General features: G+C 33.8%; 1 protein-coding gene across 1 annotated transcript in view; it reads right to left on the bottom strand.

The window, feature by feature from the left end:
- Positions 1 to 17,502, bottom strand: part of LOC123316823 (reversion-inducing cysteine-rich protein with Kazal motifs) — a 56,414-nt gene that overhangs the window by 19,839 nt on the left and 19,073 nt on the right. The gene's annotated exons all lie outside the window — the stretch shown is intronic.

The raw sequence follows: 17,502 nt of genomic DNA, 5'->3' as shown, positions 1-17,502 counted from the left end.
GAACGTGTGTCAAATCACAAGAAAATACAAATTATTCTTCAATTAATTTTTGTGTGAAAAAGAATTAAACGGTCACACATTAATAATGAGTTTTGATTCAAAAAGAATTAAACGGTCACACGTACATTTTGTACTTTTGTGAGACAATCAATCAATATTGAATTCATCGAGAATTACAGGGTGAATATTTTTTTAAACTTTTATTATTGAGTATTCAACTCAATTTTTTTATCCACATAAGAATTTATTTATTCAATTAAGTTCATCAATATTAGTATTTACCTATCTAATGTATCAGTTTGAATATAATATAAATAAAGGTTGATTTTTAAATCTATGCTGTTCACTGGTGAATAATCAGGAATATGAAACGTCCAGAATCTACTTCCAAAGTTCATAGTGTTTAATTGCTGAAACCGAGGCTCTAACACTCTTCTGGCATTTAAATGACGGAACAACACATGCTGCTTGAGTTATTTCAGTCCCAGTTGAAAGACGAATAGGTTACATTTCCTCTTTTATGAAGTATCCCACTAAATAGTTCATTTCTATAGTGGATTGTTCACTCCACTGGACTCCGTTTCCCCTTTCAAGCAGCATTCGGAAAGGTGTCAAGTTCTCGTTTATGTGTAGGTTGAATTAAAAATTCTTCAACGGATGCAATACATTACAAACTGTTTATTTCAACAGTAGATTCCTCTCACGAACGAAATACTTTTCATTCCCCATTTAACGGATTTGCAGTCACTGAAAAGAGTGTTATTGTATAAAGCATAGATGATATTTTTATTCTTATAACGTGCATTCCTAAAAATGCATCGTCAAGTAGGCTATGGAATTTTGAACATCGATGTTACGTGTCTAAACGTAATTCTTAGCTTGTGCTGTACTATTTTCAAGGGAACTGTCAATTAAGCGTTTTGGATTATTGTTATTAGCAGAAATTTATAAAGATGGTTTCTACCGACGTGCAAAAAGGATTTACTATTGAATTCTACCTAGAAATTGGGAAGAAATAAAGGGTGTGTAGCAATATTCGATTCATAAAGGTTTCAACGACTTTATAGAGTATCACAATGCTGCTGTAGATTATTATCAATCTTTCCAAAGTAGGAAGGTACTGTTTCGCGATGTGAAAACATTTCTAGCAACTATGTACTTTAATTATAGAGAACACTGAAACCTGAAACTCATTCTAATGAAAATCATATAATTCAGTTCCTTCAGGTTAGTTATCGATTTTCATCAAGTATTGACCACATCAACATTTATAGAGATTTAAATATATTGAGATTATTACCTCGATTTTTTCATATAACTGAAAAAGGTAGAACCCTTTTAAATATTGGAAAATACAAAACAACAATACATCTAAAAAAATATTATAGATTCCTGTCTCTTAAGTATGAAAATTGTGGACTTTTTACCAAGAAATTACCCTATTCATAGGTTAACATTAAGTGAGAAGCACCCAGCTTACAATTGTATTAGAGTTTTCAATCATCTACCTGATAACATTAAAATCATAAATTGAGTAGTGGAATTAATGTCTGTCATAAATTGTCTGCCTGCCGTTAACATATTCATTGATATTAAAATCATAGATAATGTCAGACAATTTAAAGCTAAGGTGAAACAGTTGTTGATGAGAGTGGAACCTTATAACCTAGATGAATTTTTCAGATATAAATTGTAAAATAAATTTATTTTGACGTTATTTCATTTGATATCTGTATTGCTTTGCTGTTACTGATTTCATTGGAAATAAAGATTATTAGTATTATTATTATTATGAATTTTTCTAACCACCTAAGTATTTTTCGGACTCTTGTGATCTCAATGAAAGAAATGCTTTCCTCATGGACCTGGGAAGAAATCTGATAGTAGGTACCTTTTCTCTAAATTATGTCTCTCCATACAAAACTAGGACATACAGTGTGAGTCTTCGACTTGTACAAATATTTCAACAGAAGAATCTTGAGGTCAAAAGAAACACTTTTTTGCTTTGCCATTTTTTCCGAATCGGCTCGGTTCAAAAGATACAGGCTGGTGAAAAACCATAAAATAGTTTTTCAATTATTTGATTGATCTGTTTCGAACACAAGATGTCACCATTTTTCTCATTATGACCATTACGTACCATGAAAATACCAAAAATTCGAAGAATCCAACTCTTGAAACTAAGTGGGATAATAATCCAATAAATCTAATGAATATTTGAACGTTTGGTAAAATAAAAGTAGTCTTCATAATTTCTCGTATAATGCGCCGTTTTCAAGTTACTTGATGTTCAAATATTTATTTATCTATTCATTTATTTATTTTTTATTTATTGTACATTTAGGTTGCAGGCAGTACAATGTACCAGTGCAAATATGAAAAATATATGTGAAATTAGAAAACCTGGGTACTTTGACCATCCACAGATGTGTAGTGGCACATCAGATTTAGCTAGTTTCCTGAAGGCAATTTTGTTTTTCCATGGGTGGTACAGCTCATTATGAAAATTTGAAATAGCTATATTTTGTGATCAGGGCCGAATCGGAAAACATGGTATAAGAAAAAATTGTTTCTTTTGACCTCAAGACTCTACGGTTAAAACAAATGTACGAGTCAAAGACTCACACTGTATAGTTGATGTCGTGATTGTTTACGGCACACTCGTGGTGTGCCACAGGGCAGCATTTTAGGTCCAATCCTTTTCATTCTCTACATAAATGATCTGCCCTTCAATATTAGTCAGTTGCTTAATATGATTTTGTATGTTGATGATACCAATATACTGAAATTACTAAATGATCTAATAAAATTAGTTGAAGAATTGAATAGCGCATTTGTCGATGTGAAGGACTGGTGTTCCATGAATGGCTTGAAATTAAATGCTGGAAAAACGGAATGTGTAATTTTTCATAATTCTAGATCAAAAACTCAGTTACCAAGTAGTGTAGTTTTGGAGAACACTGATGTTGAAATTGCTGGTTCTACTAAATTTTTGGGTATTCATGTTGACAGCGAATTGAAGTGGAAAAATCATGTAGATCAGCTGAACAAGAAATTAAATTCGTCTTTGTATGCCATAAATGTTTTGAAAAAGTCTGTAGATATTCCTACATTGAGGGTTGTTTATTTTTCATGTTTCCAATCTAACCTGTCTTATGGTATTGTGTGCTGGGCAATAGTTCATCTATACCTAGCCTATTTGTTAAGCAAAAAATGATTATAAGATCTATATTTGGTATGAAATACAGGCAAACATGCAGGGGTGTTTTCCGTGCTCACAGAATACATACCTTGACTGGACTTTACATTTATAATTGCATAAAGTTTCTTCTGCAGCACAAAGAATTATTCGAAAAGTTCAAAAATAATAATTTAAAAACAAGGCAAATTGATCAATATCTCTATCCAGTACACTCTTTAACTGTGACCCACAATAATGCTATGTATATGTGTATTAAATTGTATAATGTTCTACCAATGCAATTTCGTAATGTAAATAGGGAAATTTTGTTTATTAAAAAATTAAATGAATTTATAATGAAATGTGAACCATATAATGTGGAAGAATTTATGGATTTCTGTAAGAGGGAAAGGAATGTAACCCTTTAACTCTTGTGCTCTTTCTTTTTTTTTTGACATTAATTCTTGTACAATCAAATGTCCTATGAATTGAATAAAGGTTATTGTTTGTTTGTTTGTTTGTTTGTTTGTTTGTAAATCAAGAAAAGACATTCAAGTACGTTCAGTCACTGAACATCAATCAACCTTCAAAATTTGTTAACCTACTGGTTGACGAATTTTTTTATCTGAAATAAATTCTGTTCTGCAGTTTTTCTTCTATGTGACACATATTTTTGAATCACCACCGTATGATTTTTGTTAAGTATAAGGTGTTGAAAAGTCAAAACAAAGGTTCATCATCCATCTCTGGCACAAAAAGTTAGAGTTGTTAAAAAACTAAATTACCCTCCACTCTTCGTAAAGGAAATTGACATGCTCGAGAATTTTTTTACCAAATTGACATTATCCTGTCTTGTACAATGCCGAAAATATCTTTGAATTTTGCATCGTTTGTAACTCTGAAATGCTGAGGACAATGTCCAGTGTATTCCAGTTTTTTACTTCCTTCTTCTACTTTTTTTTTCATCATCAAAGGTTCATGTGAGAACCATTGAATTCTGAATAAAACCCTCTGGTCCAAATTATAATTTAAAAGTTAGTGAGTGATTTCTCAGGACCAGACAAGCGATATTCGGATAATCATCTGTTAAATCTGCATACACGAGAATTTTACAGCAACCCATTTCGGGCTTGTTTGGGGTTCAAGAGTGATGGATTGAATGGCCTTCTTCACGCTGGGCGCCACATGGTGCCACAATTCGATGAATCCCTTTGGTTGCGGGAGAAAACAGGATCTGTTATATGTCAAAGATGATATAGATCCACATTCCGTCTCTTCTTCAGAGTTTGAGATTGAAAACATGACTATGAGTTCGGTCGTTCCACTTTTATGCTGTTTGGGAAATTGGGAAAATTATGGGTAGGCGTTTATCTTCGTAGCATCAAAAAAACATGATGTCTTCTAGTGGTTAGGAAGTTTTTTTAGAGCCAAAAACTTGACTTGACAAGTTGCATAGGATTCTAAATATAATAAGGGACCTGGGAATGACCTACACGGTGTGTATAAAAAGAGTAGGGCTAGCTGAGTACGGATTGACTATAAAAAATTAATTTCTGGTTTTGCCAAGAAAGATACAGGGTGATTTCCGAAATTCGTGGAAATACTGACCATCATGAAAAAGCCAAACTTATCGGCGGAATTTCTTGAAACTTGGTAGTTCATTGACACATGCTGAGATCAAGTAAGAGAGATATCAATTATTTCAATACTTCAGGGCCGGAGTCCTTAATCCTCACTCAAAGTGAGTAAAACTTTGTATTTCGAATTTAGAATAATTGTTTCGCATTTTAGAAAGAAACTAAATTAGGCTTCAACAAGTGGTACCACTCAAAGTTGTCGCATCTACCATTCCGTCTCAATGAATTATTTTAACTGGAGAATTTTCGAAAAATTTAATTTATTCGCATAAACAGGACTGAGATATTATCACTAAATATTGCTCATAACAATACATATTCTGGTACATTTTTTAAGTGGCAAGTAGATCTGAAAGTATCTAATGATTCAAAGTAAATCGAAAAATTTTAGGAATCAAATAATGAAGTGTTGAAGCAATCCTCAAATTAAATATTCAGGAGACCAATAGATAGATATAAATCAATGAACATTCCTCCTTTGAATCACTTGATTTATTGAACATACGACATATTTTCTGGAAACATAATGAATCTTTTTTCAATAAATTCTCACATGGGAAACCATCAAAGCAGCACCAGGCCGCTATTTTGCATATTGAACACCGAATTATTATGTACGCTGTACTACCATTTAAATTTCAATGCTGTTTATAGTTGTGTGGTCACTGTGGAAGGAATTCTTCTATTCTCAGAGGATGGCAACTGTGACTGCAATTTTAAATGTTATCAATTTCTCGGAATTTGACGTTCACCATAATCAGGCATGCTATGATACGTTTATAAAATAGAGGATTGTTGTTTGGGTAAAGTAATGAATAAATGAATATCTAATAGTGCCTATCGAACAACTGTTATCGTATGGTTAACAAAATAACGTGGGAGAGATTTTAGTTTGTAGTAATAGATTTACTAATTAGCACGTTCTTCATGTTTCATCTTTCTTATATGTTTTTTTGACCAGCCCCTCTAAAGATGTAACCTAAAAAGCAGTTTTAAAATTTTTTCCCAAAAACTAGACAACTGACACAAATGAAATTGAGCTAATTTTCTATGGGAGCAAGAAGTCCATAAAAAATTATTGTGAGCAATGTTAGCATGATATCCGCGTACTAGGTAAATTTGAGTTCGATCCTATACGACTCAGGTGCAATTATCTTTTTCTCTAAAAACCGTTACTTTTAGCAAAAAATTGAAAAATCACTTATTTGTCCAAAATTAATCAAGCGTGACTTGTCAATGGTATGATATAAATAAGGAAGATAGTTTCTTGCGAAACCAATTTTAGGGGTGGCAAAAATTGGAGAACACCATAATTTGTTTTTATTGCCTTCTCCTCAATTTCATTTCTGTCAGTTTTTTGGTTTCTCAGAAAAAATTGAAAATTGCTACTCAGGTACCATCTTTAGGCAGCTCTATCCAAGCATGGGCGCCTGGAAAAAAAATTATATGAAAGCCCCACACTATTTCTTGACAAGTAATAACCTCCTTGAATTTTTTAGAAACAACTCATTCACATCCTGTGTACAGGGAGATTCCAAATTAGACGTGAACTTTGGAGGAGGTGTTATTATGAATCATTTGACTTCTTTGAAATATATTTATTAATAACCGAAAAGCAACAGTGTCCGAGAAATTTGTGTCCCTCTCTCTTTAGAAGATTTCTCCACCTACTACAATTTCCTTAACGTTAAGAGTTTTGGGTTATTTTCCCTAAATGAAAAAAGCAAAACCATTCTATATTAGATGTTAAAAAGAATCAGTAAAAAAACTGCTGAAACGAAACTATTATATACTCCATTCACTTCTATAAAAGCAATCGGTTGGCCATGAAATAATTTTCACAGACTAGAAGGGAGTGAGGTTGGCACTCATGAAATGTTGTTAAGGTCATAACGACGTTAAATTAATTTTACAAAATGCCGAAAGTGATTGAAAAAGAGAGAAGACAGTGCTATTTAGAATTAAGGGCCTTTCATTCAAAAATTTACCCTGATATTCTAAAATGTACAGTATATCATATTGTGAGTAGGTTTATATTATGTTTCGTCTTAATCTAAACGACATATATTTAAGCTGAATGTTTCGACAATCAGAAATATTGTGATTGAAGGGGATGAAAATTAATAAGGAATGCTAAAGAATTTAACATTATTGTAATTATCCTTTATATCCTTCGAGAGATCCATTCCCTATCACTGCATCAGATGCATTTCTTTTTTGGATTGATCTCTTTGAATTCAACAACTGATAACTAACATTTATTTATTAGTCAAAGAGACAACCAACATTTACTCTTCTCAAGCAACTAGATAATATGTGATTAATTTTCTTCCATAGCAAAAAAATTAATTTAAAAACAGACGTTTTGTCCTCTCCATGCAGGTAACTAGATAAGAAATCCTTTCAATCAGTTTATATAAACATTAATCACAGATTTTCGAACTCATTTACTTCCTGACGTAAATTTACATTGCGAGAAATACGTAATTACTAGGACTTTTACGCAGAACAGACAACATAGCGCTGATTTAAAAACCAAAAATGATTTCACAAGCTTCATAACCTCACATTATCGTACTATACAATGTGTCATGCGTCAAATTTCCATGGCCAACCGAGTGCTTTCATATAAGTGAATGGATTATATGCATTCTTCATTCACATACCACATTTCAAACCTCACTAATTCTTTTGCAACATCTAGTACAGCACAGTTTTGCTTTTATCATACATATCATAACCTTTTCTCTTAAAAATTACCCAAAATTATAATAAAATTTTTTAACGTCGAAAAATTCCACTAAGGTGAGAAATATATTTAGAATCACAAGAAGTCAAGAAGTCTAATATCTCAGAAACTCTTTACGACAGCAAATGAGTCATACGAACACCTTTTCACCTCTTATTTGTAATCACCCTGTATACTTCTACTAAGGGGTGTTTCAGTTTCAATCATTCACTCGTGGACACCTTGTTTGTATAAACAAAGCACGAAGACGCCACCAAAAAAGAAACCTTTCCAAACTTGAGCCTAACTATAAATTCGGAGCAAGCATTCTCATCAGGCAATGAAAAACACCTAGATAATTCAAAGCTTCACTCATTTCTAGTCAAAACATAATCAAGTTGTTTGGATTCTTCACCTCCCTCGTGTTAAATGGACGACGTCACTTATTCGGTATTGTCTATCCTTCCGTCCTCTGAAAGGTTGATTAATTAACTCGTGTCACGACCACGAATTTATAATTCGTGAAGGTTGTAACTTAAAACAAGAATAAAATATTTCGAACAATGCCTTTTCGAAACACGGGCGGTAGAACCGCTTTTTTATGTGTCCTGGGTGACATCTCTGTGATAACTACCTGACACCGGATAAAATTTTATAACATTCTGGTCACCTTTTTCAGTGGTAGTGATGTTAAGAAGGGAATTAAGATATGATGAAATGATTAGTTGATATCTTCTGATTTTCATTATTTTTTGCCGAACTCATTTGCATCTTAATCTGTTGATGTGGAAAGGATTTGCATTCAACATTCCGTTCGCTGTTTATTGAAGTATGCAGGAACTGAGTATGTGCCATTAGCTTAAGCTCGTGGTTATGCGTTATACTTTATGAAGTACAGGCTGTACGAAATTCGATGCTCACTAAACTGAGATCATCTCGAGAACTGTAATAGTTCATGAGCACTTTCAATAAACTGTTTCAATTTTGTACACTTTTTCACCACAAATCACGAGATACAACAATTTTTTCAAGTGACCTGATGCAACTAATTAGATTGAATAGGAAGTACTGAACCATTAATTTCATCATGTTTTGTTTCGTTTTTCCCATGCTGGAATCACCTTCCACAGTCCCGTACTAGAAATTTAATACAATTTTGTCGTACTTCTAGGGGTTGTAGCTCAGCCATCTTAAATATTTTATATAGAACCATTCATTCATTGCTGTATCCCGTCACCTAGAATAAATCAACAAAAAGACTCAAATAAAAAACTTATAATTTCTCAGGACAACTTGCGACTGTGTGCCATCCTAAGACTGAAGAGACCCAAGCGCGACCTACAGATCTTTCCACACTCTGGGCAACCAGATCTGGCCGCCGCTGTATTCTTCTCGAGTCTACATTATAGCTGTGGACCAAATACTTCCATTGTGATCTGTCTAACGCTAGTTGTATCCAGTTATGATTGGCATTAACAGATTTTAGGGATTGATGCAGTATATCCTTGAACCGCTTATACTGGCCTCCTAGTTTCCGAGCTCCCTCTGTGAATTCGCCATACTTAGCTATTTTGGGTAGTCTTGTGTCTTTCATCCTCAGAATGTGGCCGCTCCATCTGAGTCGGGCACTCGTTACTTGAATCTCAATTGTTAAACAACTCGCGCGCTGCAAGACTTCTGCATTTGAAACTCTGTGGAACCATCTGATGTGCATTATTTGTCTTAGATGATATTGTTGCGTTTGTTCAAGCTGTTCAATATGTCGCCTGCAGGGCGTCCAGCTTTCGATTCCGTAAAGAAGCGTTGGGAGGACCACTGCATTGTAAACAGCTGTCTTGGTCTTCAGATTGAAGTCGTGATTTTGAAACACTCTATCCTTTATCTTCCAGAATGCCCGTTATGCCGAATTGATTCATTTGTGTATTTCCGTGTCCAGGTTAGCCTTAGTATTTATGAAGCTTCCCAAACTGCTCGACCTGATCTAGAGTTTCATCCTCCAGGCCTATATCTGTTTGAAGGCTTTCTGGCGGACTTACCAGGATTTTGGTTTTGTCAGTATTAAGTCTAAGGCCTAAAGCTTCGCATATACATATGTTTATAGGTGTCCAACATTATCTGTAGATCCTCTGAGCTGCTAGCGATAAGTGCGCAGTCGTCTGCATATTGAAGTTCCGTGATAAACTTTGTAGGGATTTTTGCTCTGAAGCGCTTCAGGTTAAACAGGCCTCCATCAAATCTGAATCTTATTCCAACACCTCTTACAGGCATAGTGATTTCAGCAATTATATGGATAATTTGTCGTGAAATGACTTATTTTGATGACTTCCACTTTCTGTGAAAGAAAAGCAAACAGAATCACTATTTCGATGTGGGTAAAAATGACAACAAAATAACATGTTTATTAACAACACTAATGGAAAAGTTTTCCTACTATAGCGCCATCAAACTCAAACAATATTTCAGCAAAAGATCTTAGAGTATGAACATTCGAAAAAAATGTTCATAATATGATTATAGAGTTTGAACCATACATATAGAGTGATTCATAAAGTACTGTAGAATATATATTGAATTGAAAGCGAATAAAAATAATAGTAAGGGTTACATAAAGCTTGATCGGGAAATCAACGCTTGATTGACGAATAGACGCCAATTTATTTTCAATCTGTAATTCAGTCATGATCATTCAGAATATCATTCTGGCATCAAATAAGGATGTTCATACGTCCATTAAAGTATTCTCAATTGCTCTGATTCAATATATTCAGAAATAAAAAGGTTTCAGTGATTTCGTTTTAGAAATCGAGTGACAGTCAAATCGTTGATGGCACAAAGTTTTATGAAACCCGTTGTAAATCTGCTCCCTGACAAAAAAAGTGTTCCAGAGTCTTTGAACATCTTTCTCAACATCTTAAATTTCTGGAGAATCGAGATCCTATCAGTGAATATCGAATTTGGGACGTCCCATAACCCTAGGGTTGAATGTTCAAAGGTTTCATACGACAACACTTACAAATTTGTTTTAATTTCATCGGAATATGGGGTCTGTCTCCAGAACACTTCCCATCGGCGTTTCTCAAATACGACGATAACTAAAAATACCTCTATCTAGAAAGAGGACACCTACGAATTCCCAAACAAACATATCACGATTTATTGGCTCACTATTTTAAATCACCGTTTTTTTGTAGTGGCAACGGATAAACCTAGACTTTACATCTTCTGATCTCGTGAGTCGGCCTTTCAAACTGTCAAAGATCAAAGGAACCGATTTCGTGGGATGAAAGAAAATGTGCCGCGAAATTATCGAGAATGATGTCGGAATATACGTCATAGGAATACGTAGCCTCCTGATTTATAGGAATATCAATTTTGGAAAAGTGAGGTTTACTTTTATTGGTCCTTTCCTATATGAAGCATAGAGCGGAAAGATAAACATAGCAACGAGGTGACATAGAACAATGGACACACAATACTGATTGATTTATAAGAATAAATTTCTAGAAATATATTTATTTTATTTGAGTCAGTCTGAGATTCACTTCTTTCATGAATTTTCACACCTTTCACTTTTTCACACTTTTTTACAAAATTTAATTATACAGGGTCTTTGACTCGTAGAAATAATTTAATAGTAAATTCTTGAGGTCAAAATGAACACTTCCTTCCTATATCATTTTTTACGAATCGGCTGGGTTTGAAGGATACAGGCTGTTGAAAAACCATAAGAATTATCTCACAAATGGTTTTATCGAACGAAATGAATTTCGAAAAATAGTTTTTCATTTATTTGATGAATTTTTTTTGTTATCTCCGTTCCTGTTTGAGCTAGGACATTGAAATGAAAACATTATACAGACAATTTTTTGATAGCAATCCAGTGGCGTACTATGATTTTTTTCCTACAGGTATATGTTCTAATCTCTGAAACAAAATCAATTAAAAATGAAATCAACGATTTGCTTTTGCGTAAATTCTCGCACTAATTTGTCAGGAGCAAATTAACTAGAAAAAATTGTTGCCTGACAATGAACTCAAAATAAATAACGTTGAAATTATAATATAACAATTTTTTCTAGTTAATTTGCTCCTGACAAATTAGTGCAAGAATTTACGCAGGAGCAAATCGTTGATTTCATTTTTAATTGATTTTGTTTCAGAGATTGGGAGTGAAAGCCCTAAAAGGTTTGTGAAGAGATGCAAAATCCTCCCAAAATAAATTTCAATCGATATATGTTCTAAGCTACAACATGAAGTTGTGTTTTTTCTTATGGAAACAGTCGTTTAAAATGACCTAGAAAGAATCTCCTTTTTTTTCAGAAATATATCATAGATCTACATCGCCCTCAGATTCGTTCAGATATTATGAAAAATACACTTTTTATTTATGTTGAATTTAAAATGAAGAGTATTATGTAAGCTGAATTATGGATTTATTTTTCAAGAAATCACAAATCTCGTAATTTTCGAATATTTCTACAATGCCGCCAATGATGACTTTGAATTCTAATAACTGACAGTTGTTCTAAACCGAGATCAAACCATGGAGGATTGAATCAAGTATTCAAAAGCTAAATTATAATTAAACCATCCGTAGAGAAATATTATTGTGTGATTCAGCCTACTCAATACTCAATCATTTGAAATTCACATATAAACTATATTTTTCACAATATCTGAACGAATCTGAGGGCGATGTATGATGTATGGTATATTTCTGAAAGGGAAATAAAATTTCCATAAGAAAAAACACAATTTCATGTTGTAGCTCAGCACATATACCTGTAGGAAAAAATCAAAGTACACCACTGGATTGCTATCAAAAAAGTGTCTGTATAATGTTTTCATTTCAACATCCTAGCACAAACAGGAATGGAGATAATGACCTAAGTTGAAATCGCCAAAATTTCAATTTTGGCCTATAACTCGAAAACAAAAGAAGATAGAGGAATGCGGTTGATGGCATTATTAGTTCCTCAAAAAAAGACGACATGATTGGTACATTCATTTTCCTCTATCTCGTTGGGTTAAAAAGTTGTAATTCAGGTATCACCAATATTGCCCACCCTGTACTGTTGAAATATTTGTACGAGTCAAACACTCACCCTGTATATTTTGATTGGCCAATGAGTGAAGTGTTCATGTTATTGACCTGTCACAACAAAGCAACCTAATCTTTTATAACACTTTGTACTTCATCAACTGCAGTTTCATATCCTGAGGAAGGTTTTATTTGCCGAAACATGTAGATGCCAATAATTAAAGAGTCGTTCAACCGAAGCGAAGTTTCGAAGATATTTACCTTTATAGTGTCAAATTGATTCATCATGTCCACTTTTAGTGGTAGAAATTCACAAAGGATCAAAGGAAAGTTACACAAGGAAGAAAAAAGTTTGTTATGAATACCTGAAGACAAAACATCCCATTCTGAACGTTATTTAATACCAAAACACACACTTAAATCATTCGTCCTTCGTGACGATCCAAAATCCCCAGAATTAAGAATCACCGATAAAACCTATCCCATTTTAAAATCTTATCGCACACTCATCTGCACCCCTGTAAATTCAATAAATTTCAGCCCGTATTAATCCCCTTTAATCCTCCAGAACTGAACGAAACTAAATCTAGACGTTTCCGCTTGTCACAAGTGCATGACGGATCAGAACTGAACACAATGGAAGTTCACGTATGCCCTAATCGTTACCAAGAATAGTTAAAATTTAACCAGTAATTCTACACTAAACGCTCAACAATAGAATGCACGTTTAGGTGTGAAAAATCCTGTCAAAATGTATGGAATATGCCGTCTTTGTGAGCCTTAGAACCGTTTAAATCGTGGAAAGGTCCAGGGGAAGGTTGAAAACGATTTGTATAGGTTCTTTTGTGTAGAATTCAAAAAATTCCCCTCAAAGATTCTTCAGTACAGCATGAAGCCAAAATGTGATTATTTCGAGACAAATTATCGGTCTTGTAAGATCAGATATTAGACTAATCGAATCGATATTAATTTCTGGTCAATTAATTCGTTCCAGTTTCATCGAGGTGTGAGTTGTGTAGGTCTGATGAGGTCGAATAAAACCGAAACCATAATCAGCATCTTATATTTCAAAGAGGAATGTACGTTATGTTGATGGACTTACGAGGATGTATTTATATCTAGTTAGCCTAGTCCAGTTCCATGCATAAAAAAATATTGCGTTACCATAGCAACGAACAATAACTCATTAGAAGTGTCAGTGTGAAGTTCGAGGTCAAAAAAGTAAACCAGAGTTACGCAATAAATTAAAAGAAAGAAGATGTCCACCGAAATTGTGAAAATCGAAAACTTGGAGTATCGAGAAATCATCAAGTATCTGTATTCAAAACGGTTAAGAGGTGAGCAAGATATGCTTAAAACCTTTGGTGATCAATGTGCCTCTTACGCGACCGTAAAAAATTGGATTGCAAGCTTCAAAAGAGGTAAATTTTTCATTGAAGATGATGACCGATCGGGAAGGCCAGTTTCTGTGTCAGTCCCCGAAAATATCGATGCAGTTCATGACATGATTTTATCAGACCGTCGAATTGGGCTAAAACGCATATCTGAAGCACTGAATATTTCATAGCGCATTCATCATATATTTCACGTTAATTTGGACAGGAGAAAAATTGCTGCAAAATGGATCCCCAAATGTTTGAATGTTGACCAAAAGCGTGCAAGGGTAGAAGCATGGCGTTCGATCTGTGCTCGATTTGAAAACGATGTAGACTTCTTAAACCGAATTGTTTCTATGGATGAGACTTGGGTACATTTCTACGATCCAGAAACAAAGCAACAATCAATGGAATGGCGACACTTTGGTTCTCCAAGACCTAAGAAGTTTCGTGTCCAAAAATCTGCTGGAAAAATTCTTGCTTCAGTTGTTGGGATCACAATGGAGTAATCGTGATTTATTTATTGGATAAGGGTAAAACGATAACCGGAGATTACTATTCGCCATTACTGACCACACTACGGAAAGAAATTAAAGAGAAAAGACGCGGAAAGCTATCCAAAGGTGTATTGTTTTTGCAAGACAACGCCCGTGCACACAGATCTCATGTTGCCATGCAAAAAATTCGTGATTAAGGTTTGAATTACAAGAACACCCCCCTTATTCATCAGATTTGGCTTCATCCGATCACATCTCTTTCCTCCGCTGAAAAAAAGTTCAAAAAGTCGTCAATTTTCTTCCAACGAGGAGGTAATAAAAGCTGTGGAGGTCTATAGCTATAGAGACGTTACAGGTTCGCTGTAATAAATGTATCCAATTAAGAGGAGAATATGTTGAGTAATAAAATTTTTGACATTGAAGCTTTTATTGGTTCTATAGTAGGCTAAGAATTTTACATTATATCCTCGTATGTAGTTCGATTAAATCGTAACATTAGTGGATCGCCATATCAATGGATGAGCTGAGATATTGCATCCTGGTTGGGAAAAAATCACCAAAAAAAAACGGCAAAATTCTGAATTGAAGCTGTGGGTTGTGTATTGTTTTTGTGAATCAATTGTCAATAACAAGGTTTTGATACGAGTATTCATTTTGAAAAAGTGTTTGTAAGACCTTTTATTCCTTCCAAAAACGTTACCAACAATAAATATTTCAGTTCATATATAAATCTTGTAATTTACAATCAACATAAATCTAATTTCATTGCTCTATATAGGATTCTAACGAATATTATCTTATCATTAGTTCGACATTGTCCACGATAATGAAACGTTGTTCTGAATTAACTCTATAAGTCATCCAATAAAATCTCAACATAAAATGCGATTAGAGTTACCAGGAAGCCATTATGAAAAGAGGATGGAAGAATATCAAACAAGAATTTTAATTGAGTTGCTAATTTAAATATTCATCGAAATGCAGTCTGTTGATTGTTGTAACACACGATTATAACTTATGAATACCTGAATATTAACAAAATTCATCTACTTTTTGTTTGAATAAGGGGGCTTATCGTCTCTGCGTTAATAATTAATATTATTGATTTCTGCATGAGTGGAGTGACCAGTCACTAACCGGTTGATGTTAGAAATAAATACGATAATATAAGTCAAACATTTTTTTATACCATCCTTATCTTACATATAATCGTGTTCATAATCTATTCTCTATTTTGTTTTATACTTAATTTCAGACCACAGATTGTGGAGACGTAATTGCATGTGGCACCCAGTATGCATTCCTTAAAAGCAATCGAATAAAGAAACAACTCATTTCCTATCACGTATTCACACTATTTTGCTATTACCACATTGTGTATGCATGGCATAGAAAAGTTTTATTGCATTCATGGTATGGTTTTTCCTCTTCATTCAATTCTTCATTCAGTACACCATCTTTGCCTCTTCTGAGAAAAGAAACAACAACAAGTTTTTATGCAGAGGAGTCTAGGAACCGAATCATAAATGAGTTGGGATGAATTTGAGAGGAATATATGAGTAAATAGTTCTTTTACTAAACTCATTGGGAATATGAGGATAGCCTTTTCTGCTGAGAATGATTAGAGTGATATTGATCCAGCATCGTCGAATTGGACTAGTGGGTTTCTCAAGTTCCTAATCATAATATGGTATTGAAGCTAAGCAATACATTCCAAGGTAGAATACCAAATTGAGGACCAATTTTCATGAATGCTCCTTCTTTGTATCTATGATATATTCTTGTGTTGAATGATGAGTAGTAACTTTATGGCTATCACATTTTTTATCAGACGAGTGAATTTATCATGTCGACAACATTCAATTCGATATGGTAGAGAAAATGATCATCCAGATGTGAACTTGTTCAAGGATGAAGCTCGATAAGTTTGACATTAGATATCATATTACATTTCATCACATTATCTCAACATCTTGTTCATTAATTCCCAAACAGAAGTCGTCTTATCGAGTATCTATTTTCATACTCAGAATTTACCTAACATATCATATATCAAAGGGGGGTTACGACGCTGGTATTGAGATGTTTTCGCTTCAGAATTCCCATCAAATACAGATTCTAACGAAATCATCGATATGGTCTAAATAAACTGCTCCGCAGTCTTAATCTATTTCAAATAACCTCTAGTGTTGGTCAACAAACGTTCATATATGGCAAATTCTTTCTTATCTGACGTTTTTTTTTTATTTTGAATACTTTTTATTCTACTGTTGTCAAGTATAAGCTAAGAATCCATAATTATAACAGTAGAGTTTTCTTAACATGACAAGACTTAAACTAGATTAATAAAGCCAATAGGGCATTTCGGATCAGCTGAATTTGATAAGATTCCTGAGGGTCACACAGGTTTTGGTTAGGTTCATGTTTTTGTGATTTTCTGTACTTTTCATCAATTCATAATTTGCTGAGAAAATGACCTTAAGTGAAAATTCTTCAGTGGTGATAAGAAAGTGAAGTGCAAAACGACAGAAAACTGACTATTATTGAAAATATTTACAAGTACAATTTAGTAGTTGGGGAGACCAAGAGAGAAATTCGAGATTTACTCGAGCATGTCAGATTAATATAAGGGGAGGTACCTTGGGCTCTGTAGAGTACCTATACCAAAAATTAGACGTGTGTATATAGGGGTAATTGTCTAGGACAGCCTGTCAGAATAGTAAAAAAAAAGATCATTGTACATACTGAAGCGTGTCAGATTAAGATATATTATGTGGTTAATTATATGTTGATAGGTACATATTCTCTTAATCTGGCAATTTGTCAATTGTGTGAAGGGGCCACCAAACTTGCAGAAAAAACGTAACGCGGGTAGATTCTCGAGCGCGGTGGCTCTTTTCTTAATTTGAAGCTAATGACTCAAGAATAACAGAAGAAATATAATCTGACAGTTTCAGCAAGCTGAAACAATAAAAATTGGCAATAAAGGTTACAAAAATTAGTTTTTTTGAATTATCTCCACTCCTGGGCTTCAAATTGTTT

This window comes from Coccinella septempunctata, chromosome 7, assembly GCF_907165205.1.
Source record: "Coccinella septempunctata chromosome 7, icCocSept1.1, whole genome shotgun sequence".
NCBI lineage: Eukaryota > Metazoa > Arthropoda > Insecta > Coleoptera > Coccinellidae > Coccinella > Coccinella septempunctata.
This window is presented reverse-complemented; position numbering and strand designations above follow the sequence as displayed.